Source organism: Lethenteron reissneri, chromosome 34 (genome assembly GCF_015708825.2).
Source record: "Lethenteron reissneri isolate LAM-NWPU_2019-01 chromosome 34, ASM1570882v1, whole genome shotgun sequence".
Lineage (NCBI taxonomy): Eukaryota > Metazoa > Chordata > Hyperoartia > Petromyzontiformes > Petromyzontidae > Lethenteron > Lethenteron reissneri.
The window spans coordinates 14,605,827-14,620,107 of record NC_083812.1 but is presented as its reverse complement, the minus strand read 5'-3'; positions in this window follow the sequence as shown (position 1 = coordinate 14,620,107).

Sequence of the window (14,281 nt, the reverse complement as noted above, 5' to 3'; positions counted from 1 at the left end):
CCCCTACCTACCCCACCCCCACACCCCAAATTACACCCCCCCTACTCCCTCCCTCTACCCACCCCTCGCGTAGCCCCCAACTGCATTTATCTTTTCTTGCCACCCCCCCCCCCCCCTTGTTCGCTTGGCAGCTGTGACTTGAAGCGGAAAGAGAGAGCGTTGCTTATAGAGATTTAATCCCCTCCCCCCACCTCTGCCCCCCCCCATCCCTCTCTACCCCCCCCCCTCCCGCCCCCTCCTCGCCCCCCATCCATCAAATATCCCCCGTGTAGCCGAAATAGACTTTTGGGGCAAGTGCTGTTAGTGGCGAGTCGCGAGCACCACTGAAGGCCGGAAACTGTGGCACACGATGGGAGTGGGGTTTTGCGAGCACCTCGCCCGACCGCCTTTGTCTCCCCAGTGGCGATGTCTCTTACGCACAGCACCAGGTGCTCATCTGACGCCTGAGTCGTCCTAGGTTCAGGTTAATCATTTGTCGGTGTTGGCCGTGAGCGGGAGTTGAACTCGGGTCGCCAGGCGCTGCGCTACCGCTCCCTTTCCCCATCCATCGCAGCCTTAACAGCACTTGTTGGGGCAAGGGCAGTTAGCGAGCACCTATGCAGGCCCACACTCGTAGCACACGAGTGGGTGGGTTGCCAGCACCTTTGCCTGAACACCCCTCTGTCTCCCCAGAGGCGATGTTGTTGACACACCGCACCAGGTACTCATCTGAGACGGAGTCCACGTAGGGAGGCCCAGGCCGTGAGCCGGAATCGAACTCGGGTGGCCGGTTTGATAGCGCGCTCTTACCCTTCTGCTCCTCCACACACGCGCATCACGTGGCACGCCACAAGGCCTGCGTGGGCACAGGGGCAGGGCCGGGACACCGAGGGACCCTTCGCTTCATGCTGAATAAACAGAGCTTCATAGCTGGTTTAACACGTAGGCTTTCGCGACCAATATCATCAATAATAGAGGTTTTTGGGGGGTTTGGATCGCGTGAATATATTGAGATTGCTCAATAACAATGGCAGGATGCTGCTAGATTTTTGTGCAGCCCATGGGCTTGTAATTACCAACACGCTGTTCTGGCATCGGCGCATCCACACAACATTATGGATGCATGCCGGGTCCAAGCAAGAACATCTGCTGGAATACGTAGTGACGGAACAGCGGATGCGGGCCAATGTCCTTGACACCAGGACCTACCGTGGAGCTGATCTGCCCACTGACCATCGACTTGTCATCTGTAAGATGCGCCTGCCATTCGTCCACTCCGGTGGTGGGTGTACACCCAGGACCCCATTCACCCCCTTAGTGGCCTGGTCTCAGCTAGCTGATGAAAGTTGCAAGCGAGAATTTCATCATCGCTTGCGGCTGAGGTTGGAATTGTCTCCCACTCCTTCAGATGTCGAGGGGAAATGGGCGAGGTTTAGGGCTGTGGCTCATGCAGCTGCAATGGCTGCTTTGGGTACATGGTACAGACCTCCCCAGAGACCCTGGCTGACAGAGGTGTTCAGGCCCTCTGAGAAAAAGTGACAGGTCCACTTTCATCGTCTACAGCATTCCACATTAGAGAACGAGGAGACTTACTGCAGCCTTCACTCGGAGGTTCGGAGAGCCGTGAGGCGCTGCATGGATGGGTGGTGGTCACGGGTTGCTGAGGAGATGGAGTCTGCCTCAATGGCCCACGATCACAAATTGCTATTTAACTCCATCAAAAAGTAACCTGCAGCGCCACACCTATTACCATCATTAGGGGAAAGTACGGTGATCCAATCTCCGACCCCAGGAACAGACTTACAGATTTGCTGAGCATTTCTGTGAGGTCCTGGGGGAGGGGAAATCCCTCAGCCTGGAAAACATCGTGGGACAAAGTGGGGATGAACCTGCTGAGGCTGGGGTGTCTCAAATGTTGGAATAAGAAGTCACCACCTGTGAGTGGCTGGCTGAGGTGCCATCTGCTGAGGAAGTACTGAAGGCGTTTCAGAGTCTGAGACCTGGAAAGGCACCGGGCAGAGATGATCTTCCAAGCGAAATGCTGAGGGAGGGTGGCGTTTGTGCACAGACTGCCCTACATAACATCCTAACAACAGTCTGGACCACTGGATGGGTTCCGCAGGATTGGAAGAATGCCCCGGTGGTCCCCCTCTTTAAGAAGGGGGACCGCACAGACTGTAACAACTACAGGGGCATCTCACTCCTCAGTGTGCCGGGAAAGGTCCTGGCAAGGATTATTCAACATCGCCTTGCCAGGCACGCTGAGGAGAGGCTTGCAGAGCCCCAATGCGGTTTCAGGAAAGGGCGGTCATACATAGATGCCATACTTTCTGTCCGTCTGCTACAGCAGAGGTGCAGGGAATTCCAACAAGACCTACATCTCTGCATTATTGACCTGGTCAAGGCCTATGATACCATCAGTAGGCCTGGGCTCTGGGTTATTCTTCGTGCTTTCAGAGTCATTGACCCTCTGCTCACGATCATTAAGGACCTCCATGATGGTGAGTGGGCCCGGGTAAAACTACGTGACTGGGAGTCAGAGCAATTCCCTTTCATCTTGGAGTGCGATAGTGATTACCTCTGGCTCCCACATTATTTAACATATTTTTTGATCACGTAGTTCATGAAGCCTTCGATGGCTGTACCAGAGGAATTTCCATCTGGTACAGATAGAATGAGAGGCTGATCGATGCCCGGGTGCGGTCAAGGGATGGCTCCCTATTGGTAAACCACGTTATGTATACCGATGATCTGGTAATTGTTGCTCACTCAGAGGAGGAGTTGGAGGCGCTGCTGCTGAACCTGAAGCATGCCACTAAGAGGTGGGGCCTTACCATCAGCCCCACCAAAACTAAGCACCTTCCTGGGTATTTTGTACCATCGGACACTCCACCCCCACAACTATTGAATTTCGAGTCCCGCCTGCGGTTGCCTTGGCAGGGCCTCACCGCAGGCCGGACGTTCCCCACCCCTGCTCTATGGGGTGGGGTCTTTGTCGTCTTTGCGTCACGGTGCATCTGATAGTCTACTGTGAATGCGGTGCGTGTGTCTTATGCATGAGTGTAATTTGGACTTCTTTAGCACCGTACTTCGCCGAACGTGCCGATCGGAGGTGGTGTGATTGTTTGTGGACAACTGTCATCAGGGTGGGGGGGTTCCTTAAGTTTAACAAAACTGCGCTGAGGCGTTTGACAGGTGAGCGGAGCAATACAGACGCGAGTGGTTGCTGCTGCTGTTGTTGTTGTTGTGTATAACTCAAATCTGTCAAAAACGAGAAAATCCCATCGCAACAGAAACGCGAGTTGGTTTTCTGGCGACACCAACGCTTGGTCGTGTAGGCCGCCTTAATAGGTGCTCGCCAACAGTCTCTGTTCCAGTGAGCCTACATATACATAAAACTCCAAACAGGTGAAAAATCCATAATAGAGGTTTTTTTGGGGGGTTAGATCGCGTAAATATATAAATGTTTCGTTAAAACAGGTGACATATCTAGGAAAAATAAGTTACATCATCAGCCATGATCCATCCGCTGCTGGATGAGGGTATCCCCCAGCGCGTGGCCATCTCTCACGACGTCATCATCCATCGGGAGGGTCACGTGGCCCAACGGTGTGGCGACTTCGCGGGTCGTCGCAGAGAGGTTCGCGGTTCGGATTTCTAGCGGCCGCACCCTGGTTAGTACCTGGCGTGGTCGTGACGATCGCGAGAAGAGGCCACTGTGTATCGCCGTCACGTTCCAAAAGTTGCCAGAAATTTTAAATGACCCGCATAATTACTCGATTGGGATTACACAGCAGCAGCTGCAATCATGCATGTTGTATGTATGTGGAACTTCTTTCGCACCGTACATAGCCAACCGTTAAAATCGGGGGTGCGGGGGAAGGACAACAAACTAGGGGTCTCTGTGTGAGTCTATGGTTATCTGTGTGAGTATCTGGGTCTCTGTGTGAGTCTATGGGTCTCTGTGTGAGTCTATGGGTCTCTGTGTGAGTCTATGGGTCTCTGTGTGAGTCTATGGTTCTCTGTGTGAGTCTATGGGTCTCTGTGTGAGTCTATGGGTCTCTGTGTGAGTCTATGGGTCTCTGTGTGATTCTTTGGGTGTGAGTCTTTGGGTCTCTGAGTGAGTCTATGGGTCTCTGTGTGAGTCTATGGGTCTCCGTGTGAGTCTTTGGGTCTCTGTGTGAGTCTGTAGGTCTCTGTGTGAGTCTATGGGTATCTGTGTGAGTATCTGGGTCTCTGTGTGAGTATATGGGTCTCTGTGTGAGTATATGGGTCTCTGTGTGAGTCTATGGGTCTCTGTGTGAGCCTTTGGGTCTCTGTGTGAGTCTATGGGTCTCTGTGTGAGTCTTTGGGTCTCTGTGTGAGTCTATGGGTCTCTGTGTGAGTCTTTGGGTCTCTGTGTGAGTCTATGGGTATCTGTGTGAGTCTTTGGGTCTCTGTGTGAGTCTTTGGGTCTCTGTGTGAGTCTATGGGTCTCTGTGTGAGTCTATGGTTCTCTGTGTGAGTCTTTGGGTCTCTGAGTGAGTCTATGGGTCTCTGTGTGAGTCTGTGGTTCTCTGTGTGAGTCTATGGGTCTCTGTGTGAGTATCTGGGTCTCTGTGTGAGTCTATGGGTCTCTGTGTGAGTCTATGGGTCTCTGTGTGAGCCTTTGGGTCTCTGTGTGAGTCTTTGGGTCTCTGTGTGAATCTTTGGGTCTCTGTGTGAGTCTTTGGGTCCCTGTGTGAGTCTATGGGTATCTGTGTGAGTCTTTGGGTCTCTGTGTGAGTCTTTGGGTCTCTGTGTGAGTCTATGGGTCTCTGTGTGAGTCTATGGTTCTCTGTGTGAGTCTTTGGGTCTCTGAGTGAGTCTATGGTTCTCTGTGTGAGTCTTTGGGTCTCTGTGTGAGTCTATGGGTATCTGTGTGATTCTTTGGGTCTCTGTGTGAGTCTTTGGGTCTCTGTGTGAGTCTATGGGTCTCTGTGTGAGTCTATGGTTCTCTGTGTGAGTCTTTGGGTCTCTGAGTGAGTCTATGGGTCTCTGTGTGAGTCTATGGGTCTCTGTGTGAGTCTTTGGGTCTCTGTGTGAGTCTGTGGTTCTCTGTGTGAGTCTATGGGTCTCTGTGTGAGTATCTGGGTCTCTGTGTGAGTCTATGGGTCTCTGTGTGAGTCTATGGGTCTCTGTGTGAGCCTTTGGGTCTCTGTGTGAGTCTTTGGGTCTCTGTGTGAGTCTGTGGGTCTCTGTGTGAGTCTATGGTTATCTGTGTGAGTATCTGGGTCTCTGTGTGAGTCTATGGGTCTCTGTGTGAGTCTATGGGTCTCTGTGTGAGCCTTTGGGTCTCTGTGTGAGTCTTTGGGTCTCTGTGTGAGTCTGTGGGTCTCTGTGTGAGTCTATGGTTATCTGTGTGAGTATCTGGGTCTCTGTGTGAGTCTATGGGTCTCTGTGTGAGTCTATGCGTCTCTGTGTGAGCCTTTGGGTCTCTGTGTGAGTCTATGGGTCTCTGTGTGAGTCTTTGGGTCTCTGTGTGAGTCTATGGGTCTCTGTGTGAATCTTTGGGTCTCTGTGTGAGTCTTTGGGTCTCTGTGTGAGTCTATGGGTATCTGTGTGAGTCTTTGGGTCTCTGTGTGAGTCTTTGGGTCTCTGTGTGAGTCTGTGGGTCTCTGTGTGAGTCTATGGTTATCTGTGTGAGTATCTGGGTCTCTGTGTGAGTCTATGGGTCTCTGTGTGAGTCTATGGGTCTCTGTGTGAGCCTTTGGGTCTCTGTGTGAGTCTATGGTTCTCTGTGTGAGTCTATGGGTCTCTGTGTGAGTCTATGGGTCTCTGTGTGAGTCTATGGGTCTCTGTGTGAGTCTTTGGGTCTCTGTGTGAGTCTGTGGGTCTCTGTGTGAGTCTTGGGTCTCTGAGTGAGTCTATGGGTCTCTGTGTGAGTCTATAGGTCTCTGTGTGAGTCTATGGGTCTCTGAGTGAGTCTATGGGTCTCTGTGTGAGTATCTGGGTCTCTGTGTGAGTCTATGGGTCTCTGTGTTAGTCTATGGGTCTCTGTGTGAGCCTTTGGGTCTCTGTGTGAGTCTTTGGGTCTCTGTGTGAGTCTGTGGGTCTCTGTGTGAGTCTATGGTTATCTGTGTGAGTATCTGGGTCTCTGTGTGAGTCTATGGGTCTCTGTGTGAGTCTATGGGTCTCTGTGTGAGCCTTTGGGTCTCTGTGTGAGTCTATGGGTCTCTGTGTGAGTCTTTGGGTCTCTGTGTGAGTCTATGGGTCTCTGTGTGAATCTTTGGGTCTCTGTGTGAGTATTTGGGTCTCTGTGTGAGTCTATGGGTATCTGTGTGAGTCTTTGGGTCTCTGTGTGAGTCTATGGGTATCTGTGTGAGTCTTTGGGTCTCTGTGTGAGTCTATGGGTCTCTGTGTGAGTCTATAGGTCTCTGTGTGAGTCTATGGGTCTCTGAGTCTTTGGGTCTCTATGTGAGTCTATGGGTTTCTGTGCGAGTCTTTGGGTCTCTGTGTGAGTCTATGGGTCTCTGTGTGAGTCTATTGGTCTCTGTGTGTGTCTCGGTACGTATGTTGAACCTTTTTCGCACCGTACGTAGCCAACCGCGCTAATCGGAGGTGCGGGGGCAGGGCAACAACTAAACACGAACATACATCACTTCTAAGGAAATAAGTTTGCACCTTGGATGTAAAAGTGCAATAGCTCTAGCGGCTTCCTTCATTCCACTTCCCGGCATCTGCGCACGAGCTCCGATTTCATCGCTCCATCTCCTCCTTAGGGACGGGTTCCATCCGCTGGCTGGCAGCACTCCGTCGTGTGCAGCGTCGATCCTCTGGACGCCTGCCCGCCCGCCCCGTGGTCGTGTCAGCCCCCCCCTGCCGCCTGCCCCCCAGTGCTGGGTATGAATGGCGAGATCCCCGTCGCGTTGTCATCTCACTCATAATCCCTTTCACGTTGGGGGGGGCTTACAGTTATTGTTACAGCTCCCGCTCGGCCTCTAAGTCCTTGTCGCTTCCATTTATCCCAAACATAATTTGTAATCGACCTTATTATTTTTTTACCGCGAGAGTTACAAGGGGGACCAGTTGAGATTGGGGGTGGGTTTAAACGTTGTTTTCAGATATGAGATTTTAATAAATGTTTCCCCCACCACCACCCACCCCGAACTGGTAACTTGCTGACTGGCCCATGCCGGACGTCTGCGACACGGAGTTTCGTGGTTCATGGGGGATTCCTCCTGCAATCTAAATAAAGATCTGATCTGTGACGTTGCATTGTTTGACAACAGTGAGTATCGATTTTGCACTTTGTTTGGGTGATGTTAGCAGTGGTGCGCAAGCACAATGAATCAATACACACTCAGCGCGTGGAGAAGGGGCACTGGCCGAAACGTTGCCGATTTTATTTGTTTTATGATAAGGCCTCAGCGTTGTTGTTGTTGTTGACGAGTGTGTTCCGAGTATGTGTGTGTGTGAGTACACACATTGTGAATGTTAAAATGGTTTCACGTAAACGCTCTCTGTTTCGCTGAAATGGAGTGGTTAACGCACCGCGCGAAGTCAATAGCAACCCTAAGGACCTAAGTTCGATGCCAGACCACGGCTAACATCAGTGGCGTATGAGGTCGATATCGGACACTGACTCCCCCACATTGACGAAGAAAATTGAACCAAAAGAAATATCAAAAGTACTTAAATAAAACACGGAAAGACGCTTGTATGGAATTAAATGGAGGGGCAGAAGAATACGCGGCTTAGAGAAGAGGCTGAAGACGTTAAATCTGTAACACTTTATTTTTATTTTACCAGGCAAGGCTCCACTGAGCTGTAGAGCTCTTTTTCAGAAGCGACCTGGCTGCCACAAATGAGAACTCAACGAGGCGGGTTTATCGAGATGAAATGAATTGCAGCCAAACACTCTAAACGCGTGATGTTGATTCTAACTGTGGAGGGGAAAACCCGGAGGACCCGGAGAAAACCCAACGCTTTCGAGGTGGCGACACCGCACACCGCACACCCACGCCACTTGCGCGTTTAACATTTTGAACATTGCTAATCTGGACAAAAATTAGCCGTGACCAAAGTGAGAATAATCAATACCTGTCCCTAAGTATTGCTTACGGCTCCAAGCTCTCCAAAGCAAGAGAGGGATAATTATCCTTAATGGGCTCTCGTCCGGTTAAATATAGGACATTGATTGATTGATTGGTCGGTCGCTTGAGTAGGTTTGGTGGGACGCTACCGGGTGGGAGCCGTGCCACGCGCGCTCTGCGTGCGCCTCGTGGTGTGACAGCTCACGCGGCCCCAGCTGCTGCACAAGAGACAAAGATCAGCCGTGTGTGTCGCCTCACAGGGCCGAGAGCCAACAAGCGCTGTCAGCGAGCACCTATTAAGGCAGATGCAGCACGCGAGCGTGGTTCGGTCAGCGCCACGCGCGGCTTGATTACATTTGTTTACGCAGCGCAGAAAGAATCGTGGTTTGTTTTGCTTGTTTAAGGCTGAGTCGACATAGGGGAGGGCCCGAGACGACTTCAAATACCACTTTGCAATTCGTGTTAGCCCGTGGCCAGATATTGAACCCAGGTGGCCTGCATAAATGCAAAGCGCAGATGTAGCTGAGACAAAGGCCTCCCGTGTAGCTTTATCGATCGTTTGGGAAAGTGCTGTTCACGAGCACGGCGCACAAGGGCTAGCACCACGCCAGTCCGCCTTTGTCTCCCCACCGCAGGTGTGTTTACACAGCGCACCAGGCACGGATTTAAAGCTGAGTTGATCTAGGGGAGGCTCGGAGTAGATAGACTCAGATACCACCCGCAGGGAGAAGTTGTGCGTGTCCGCGAATCGAACGCACGTTGCCGCTGTCCACAGGGAAAATGCGTTCATCACTGAGCCACCGCTCCCCACCATATACACAAAAACAAAACAAAGATCCTTTTAAAGCCCCGCAGATGATCGGGGCGAGTGCTGTTAGCGAGCATCTGTTAAGGCCATCACTGCACACGAGGGAGTGGTATAACCCAGAACCACGCCCGTCCACATTTGTCTTCCAAATGCTGTGATGCTGTTCACACAACACACGTGGATCTCGTTTGAGGCTCAATCGTCCTAGGGGAGGTCCCCGATAGATTCAGACACCACTCCGCCACTCTTATCATCCGTGAGCCAATAATCTGACGCAAGGGTGCCCCGGATCTTAGCATAATTCACGAACCATTATGCTCCCCCGCTATAAAATACAAAGACAAAGATCTCTCCCCGCCGTATAGCCTTAAACGACTGTTGGGGAAAGTGTGTTAGCGAGTACCTATGAAGGCCGGCATAGCACACGAGGGGGTGGATGGCCAACACCATGCTTGGCCGCCTTTGTCTCCCAAGTGGGGATGTTTACTACACACCGCAGCAGATACTCGTTTGCGGCTGAGTCGACCTAGGGGAGGCCCAGGACCGCTTCAGGTAATCGTAACTGGTGTTGACCGTGAGCGGGAATCGAACTTGGTTCGCCGTGTTCGTTATTATTATGAACAACAACAACAACCGCCATTCACCACTCAGTGGCGGTGACATCACCACGGCGCTTGTGCCAGACTTGGTGCACTTTGAGGCCACGTCAAGTGTTGACGGCCCGCTGGCAGGAGGACACAGAACGAACAGACCCAGGTGCCATGGGTTGGCTGACAGATGACCAGCTGTGCTCCCCACTGGGCGTTCTAGCCGCTCATTGTCGTGAGCGTCGCTCCGCTGCCCTCCGATGTTGCTGCAGGGCGACTGCTCCCGTGCACACAGCAGGCAGAGGGACACACACGAGACAAAATAGCGGACAACGATGGACTTAGCTCTCTCTCTCTGCGCATTGACGCGACCTGCAATGGATACGAGGTTCGAGATTTAAACTAAACTATTTATTTCACCAGGTAGGGCCCGGTGAGCTATATAGATCTTTTTCAGAAGCGACCTGGCCACAATTGATAACTCAACGAAGTTGGCTTATCATGTGGAATTCCATAGCAGCCAAATATTCTAAACGCGTGATGTTGATTTTAAATGTGGAGGGAAAAACCGGAGGACCCGGAGAAAAAGCTACGCGACCACGGAAAGAGAGAAAATGCAGACTCCAAATATACACCAGGCGTCAGGGTCGGGATCGAACCGACGATCTTCCTGTATACCAGGCGAGGTAGTTAACATCTCCTAGCCACCGCGGTGCCCTGACACGCACAACAGATGAACGCGTGAAGCAGAGCGGCACCCTCCACCTCGCGGTTCATCAGTCAGCGCTTCCCCAACCGCACACGAAGCAGCCCCGTCGTTTCAAACTCCAAAATATACAGCAGGCATCAGGGTCGGGTAAAACCCACGACCTCCCACATACCAGGCGAGGTAGTCAACATCTCACCGGTGCGGCTCCCCGGTTTACGTCGGGGATGCGTTACTAAAAGGCACGAGGACGAATATCGAAACGACGTCAATCTAAGCGATGTACAGGGTAGTAGTAGTAGTGGGGGGTGGTGGTGGTGGTGGTGGTAGTGGTGGTGGTGGTAGTAGTAGTGGGGGGTGGTGGTGGAGGGCGAAGGGCTGAGAGGCGACGGATAACGAGACAGGACGGACGATGCCGTCAGCGACGCAAGTGTGGCGCTTGGGGCGACGTAACCCTGGTAGTAGCGGCGTCCATGATAAAGTGAGGACGTGTGTGCGAAACGACGTAAAATGGAGAGACGCAACTCTGGGTATGACTGTCTATGTTTGATTATTATTCAGATTATGCTTCTTTGCCAGAGAAAAGCCTCGCTGAGTCTCGTGCCACCTTTTCCAGAAGGGCCCTGCCAACGTTCGTCCCAGTCGCAAACGACGCTGGCCTGCGGTGCAACTTGGTTTTATATTAAATAAAAATAATAATTCGGCCAAGCCCGGGCCATCCCGCCCTCCCGCACGCAATGGGTCACGTTTGCGAATGACCATCACGGGGTCTTCATTGTGAAGCAGACGGCACGCGTGTTTTTGAATGGTTAACACGCCCGCAGTATTAATTAACCAGGGCGGGCGCTGGGTGTGAACGGCGAGCCTCTGCCGCGGCCGGGCTATATCACCGCCCTCTTTGATAATTAATAATCGACGTGCCCTCGACCCTAGTGGTAGTGCCTTACCCCGATTATCCACAGTCCAAGCCAGCCGAGTATCGTTCAATGGAAAGATTGAACGAGGATTAATGTCTGCTTATAGCCTTGCATCGGCATTATCAATAATACATCAATCGTCGCCCTTGGCATTGCTCATCAGCATCGCAAACTATTGTCTCAAACGTTGCTGGATACCCCCCCACCCCACGCCATGGTCATCACGAGGCATGTTCTATCCACTGCTGGGTGAAGGCCTCCCCGACCTGCGATGACGCATGTGGCCTGGTAGACGATGGCTCCTCACCAGGCGTGGTCGTTCCCCTCTCACGGCCCCCCTCCCTCCTCGCCTTTCCCCTTCGGCAGCGCCGTCCTTCAGCCATCGGCCCTTCTCGGAGCGCTGCCAACAAACCCCAGCTGGGCTTCTTCCTAACAGTCAACGCGACGACTCTGATGTGCGTTGGGTTTGACGGTGCGTGTGTGTGTGGTGAAGTGTGGCCCATCATACAATCCAGCTTTCTGGCTTGGTAGAGCAGGGTGGGGGGGGGGTGGAATGACACGGGTGTGCACGCTGCGTTTGCTTGTTTTGGACATCTGTGGCAACAAGAGCTTCACCGCTCATCGGATTTGTCCAGTATGAATGCACATTCTAATTCTGATTAACGCTGACGCGCCGCCTGGGGCCCATGGGTTCTTCCCCCCCTCCTCCTCCTCCTCGCCATCACGAGACTCGCAATGTCGGTGGGGGGAAGCCCAGAGGGATATTCACGGCATTCGCCGAAGGAATGGTCTGGTGGCCTCGTTTTAAAAATGATAGCACGCTGCCGTTATTTCTCCGTCTTCATTCTCTCTTCCAGGTAGCTCTCACCGCTCACTCACTGCTTACTCACTCACTCACTACTCACTCACCGCTCACTCACTGCTCACTCACTGCTCACTCACTCACTGTTCACTCACTCACTAGTCACTCGCTGCTCACTCACTGCTCACTCACTCACTAGTCACTCACTCACTGCTCACTCACCGCTCACTCACCGCTCACTCACTGGAGCCGTGCCCCGAGTATCAAGTTGATGTTGTGTGACCAGGCTAAGAAGTCAAGAAACCAGGATACAGGATAGAGTCTCACTTGCAAGACTGACCTGCATCACCAACTTGACAACAGAAGTAGCCACACAAATGAAATTGCAACTAAGCACAACAATGACACATATTGAAATCAGCGCAAACAATGAAGATACATTGTTTAAACAATTAAATGTAGCGAGATACGTAAATTCCACGTTCCTATGGCAAGGACGAGTCGAACGACAGCTCACCCACTGGTCACGTAAGAGCAGAGCTGCTGTTAACTCCTGATGTATAAAATGTGAACTTCTTACGCACCGTACGTAGCCAACCGTGCTAATCGGAGGTGCGGGGGTAGGACAACACACAAAACACACACAGAGCAGTTGTAAATAAATTCGTTTTCAATCCAGATGATGATTTAAAAGTGTTTAGTTCCAGTAGTTTCCTAGCATCAGAAGGAAGAGCGTTCCAGACGGTCGCAGAAGCTTCGCGCGGGGTGTGGTGACCACCGCCTTTGTTTGATGGTTGAGCCAAACGCCGCTCCTGCTGCTGCTGATGCTGCTGCGAGGGTGACCGGAGTTTGCGTGAAAATGGTTTATGCTCCTTGACGTGATCTCAGCGAAACGTCATTCGCTTTTTTTGATGGAAACCGAAATCAATCGGCGTAATTGCACCCCCCCCCCCCACGTGACAACTAGATTCGATTGGCTGTGTCGGCTGGCGGAGGGTACAGCTGAACATGTCCATTACACAGTCGCGTTCTGCTATCGCGTCATCGTAAATGACATCATATGGGGGGGGGGGGGTTAAAGCCCGCGACAACACTTGAGACGCGTACGCTGGGCCGAGCAAAGACCGAGACGCAGTGGGTAGCATCCAGCAGCATCCCAACGCCTCGTGGTGTGACGCTGCTGCTGCTGCTGCTACTAGGCCGAGGCAGCCGCACCACCGCCGCCCATTCCTGCTCGCGCTGCGACGTAGTTCTGTCCACTCCCATCCGCGTTCTATACAACTCGCATCCGCGTTGTATAAAATAAAAAATGTGTTCCCTAATTACATTCATCGCGTTGTATTCAAATTCCCGTTGTGAAAACACGCGGCGTTGTCGGAGGACGGGCTGTACCCACGCTCTTCGATCGGAGCCGCGAGTTCCTCATCACGAATCGTAAACATCGGCGGCGCAAGGCCACGTCGAGAAAGAACAGAGGTGGCCCTCTCGTGCGAAGAGTTTGCGGAGTGGAAGGGGGAGGCACTTTTACTCCTCTTCCTCCCATTTGAGGGGTGGCTGTGAGTAGTCGCGACTTCGCTGCACCTCCGCAAATCTCTGCCGTGGCCATTCAGACTCAGGCCGGTGGCGCATGGGATTTGAACGCCGGTCACACATTGGGGTGTTCCGTATAACGGTAACAGGTAGAGAGAGAGTCTGAAAGGCCGCTTGGCTGGTTTGGAGCACTGTTCGCGTTATTTGACATCTCACCACGGCGCCACGGTGGCTAGGAGATGTTAACTACCTCGCCTGGTATACAGGAGGTTGTGGGTTCTATCCCGACCCTGACGCCTGCCGTATATTTGGTGTTTGCATTTCCACGTCATATGTCACTTCGTATTGCAGCCAAATAAACGCGTAATGTTGATTCTAAATGTGCAGGGAAAACCGGAGGACCCGGAGAAAAGTCCACGCGACCACCACAGGGAGAGCGAGAGAGACACGCAGACTGCAAATATACAGCAGGCGTCAGGGTCGGGATCGAACCCACGACCTCCTGCACACCAGGCGAGGTAGTTAACATCTCCTAGCCACCGTGGCGTAACCTTCCTGCCCTCCGTCCCGAGCCACACTCCATCACCAGCTCTCACTGACCAGCGCAGTGATGTATGATACGTGAATAACTCGCAACATCACCGACCACGCTCCTCCACTCGATATAAAACAATACGAGGTGCACAATTGGATTCGAAAGTGCCCGGTTGTGTCCCTCGCTCCTGCACGGAGAGGCAGTGATGAAGGACTCTGATTCACTCTTGCACCATAACGTCATCTCAATTCCCTCTGCGCGCTGGAGAATGCTGCCCCTCGCAGCCTCACGGCCGTGACAACGACCAGGTCGCATCTTCCACCTCCCCAAATGAGCACGTTCATCTTACATGCGTACGACGGG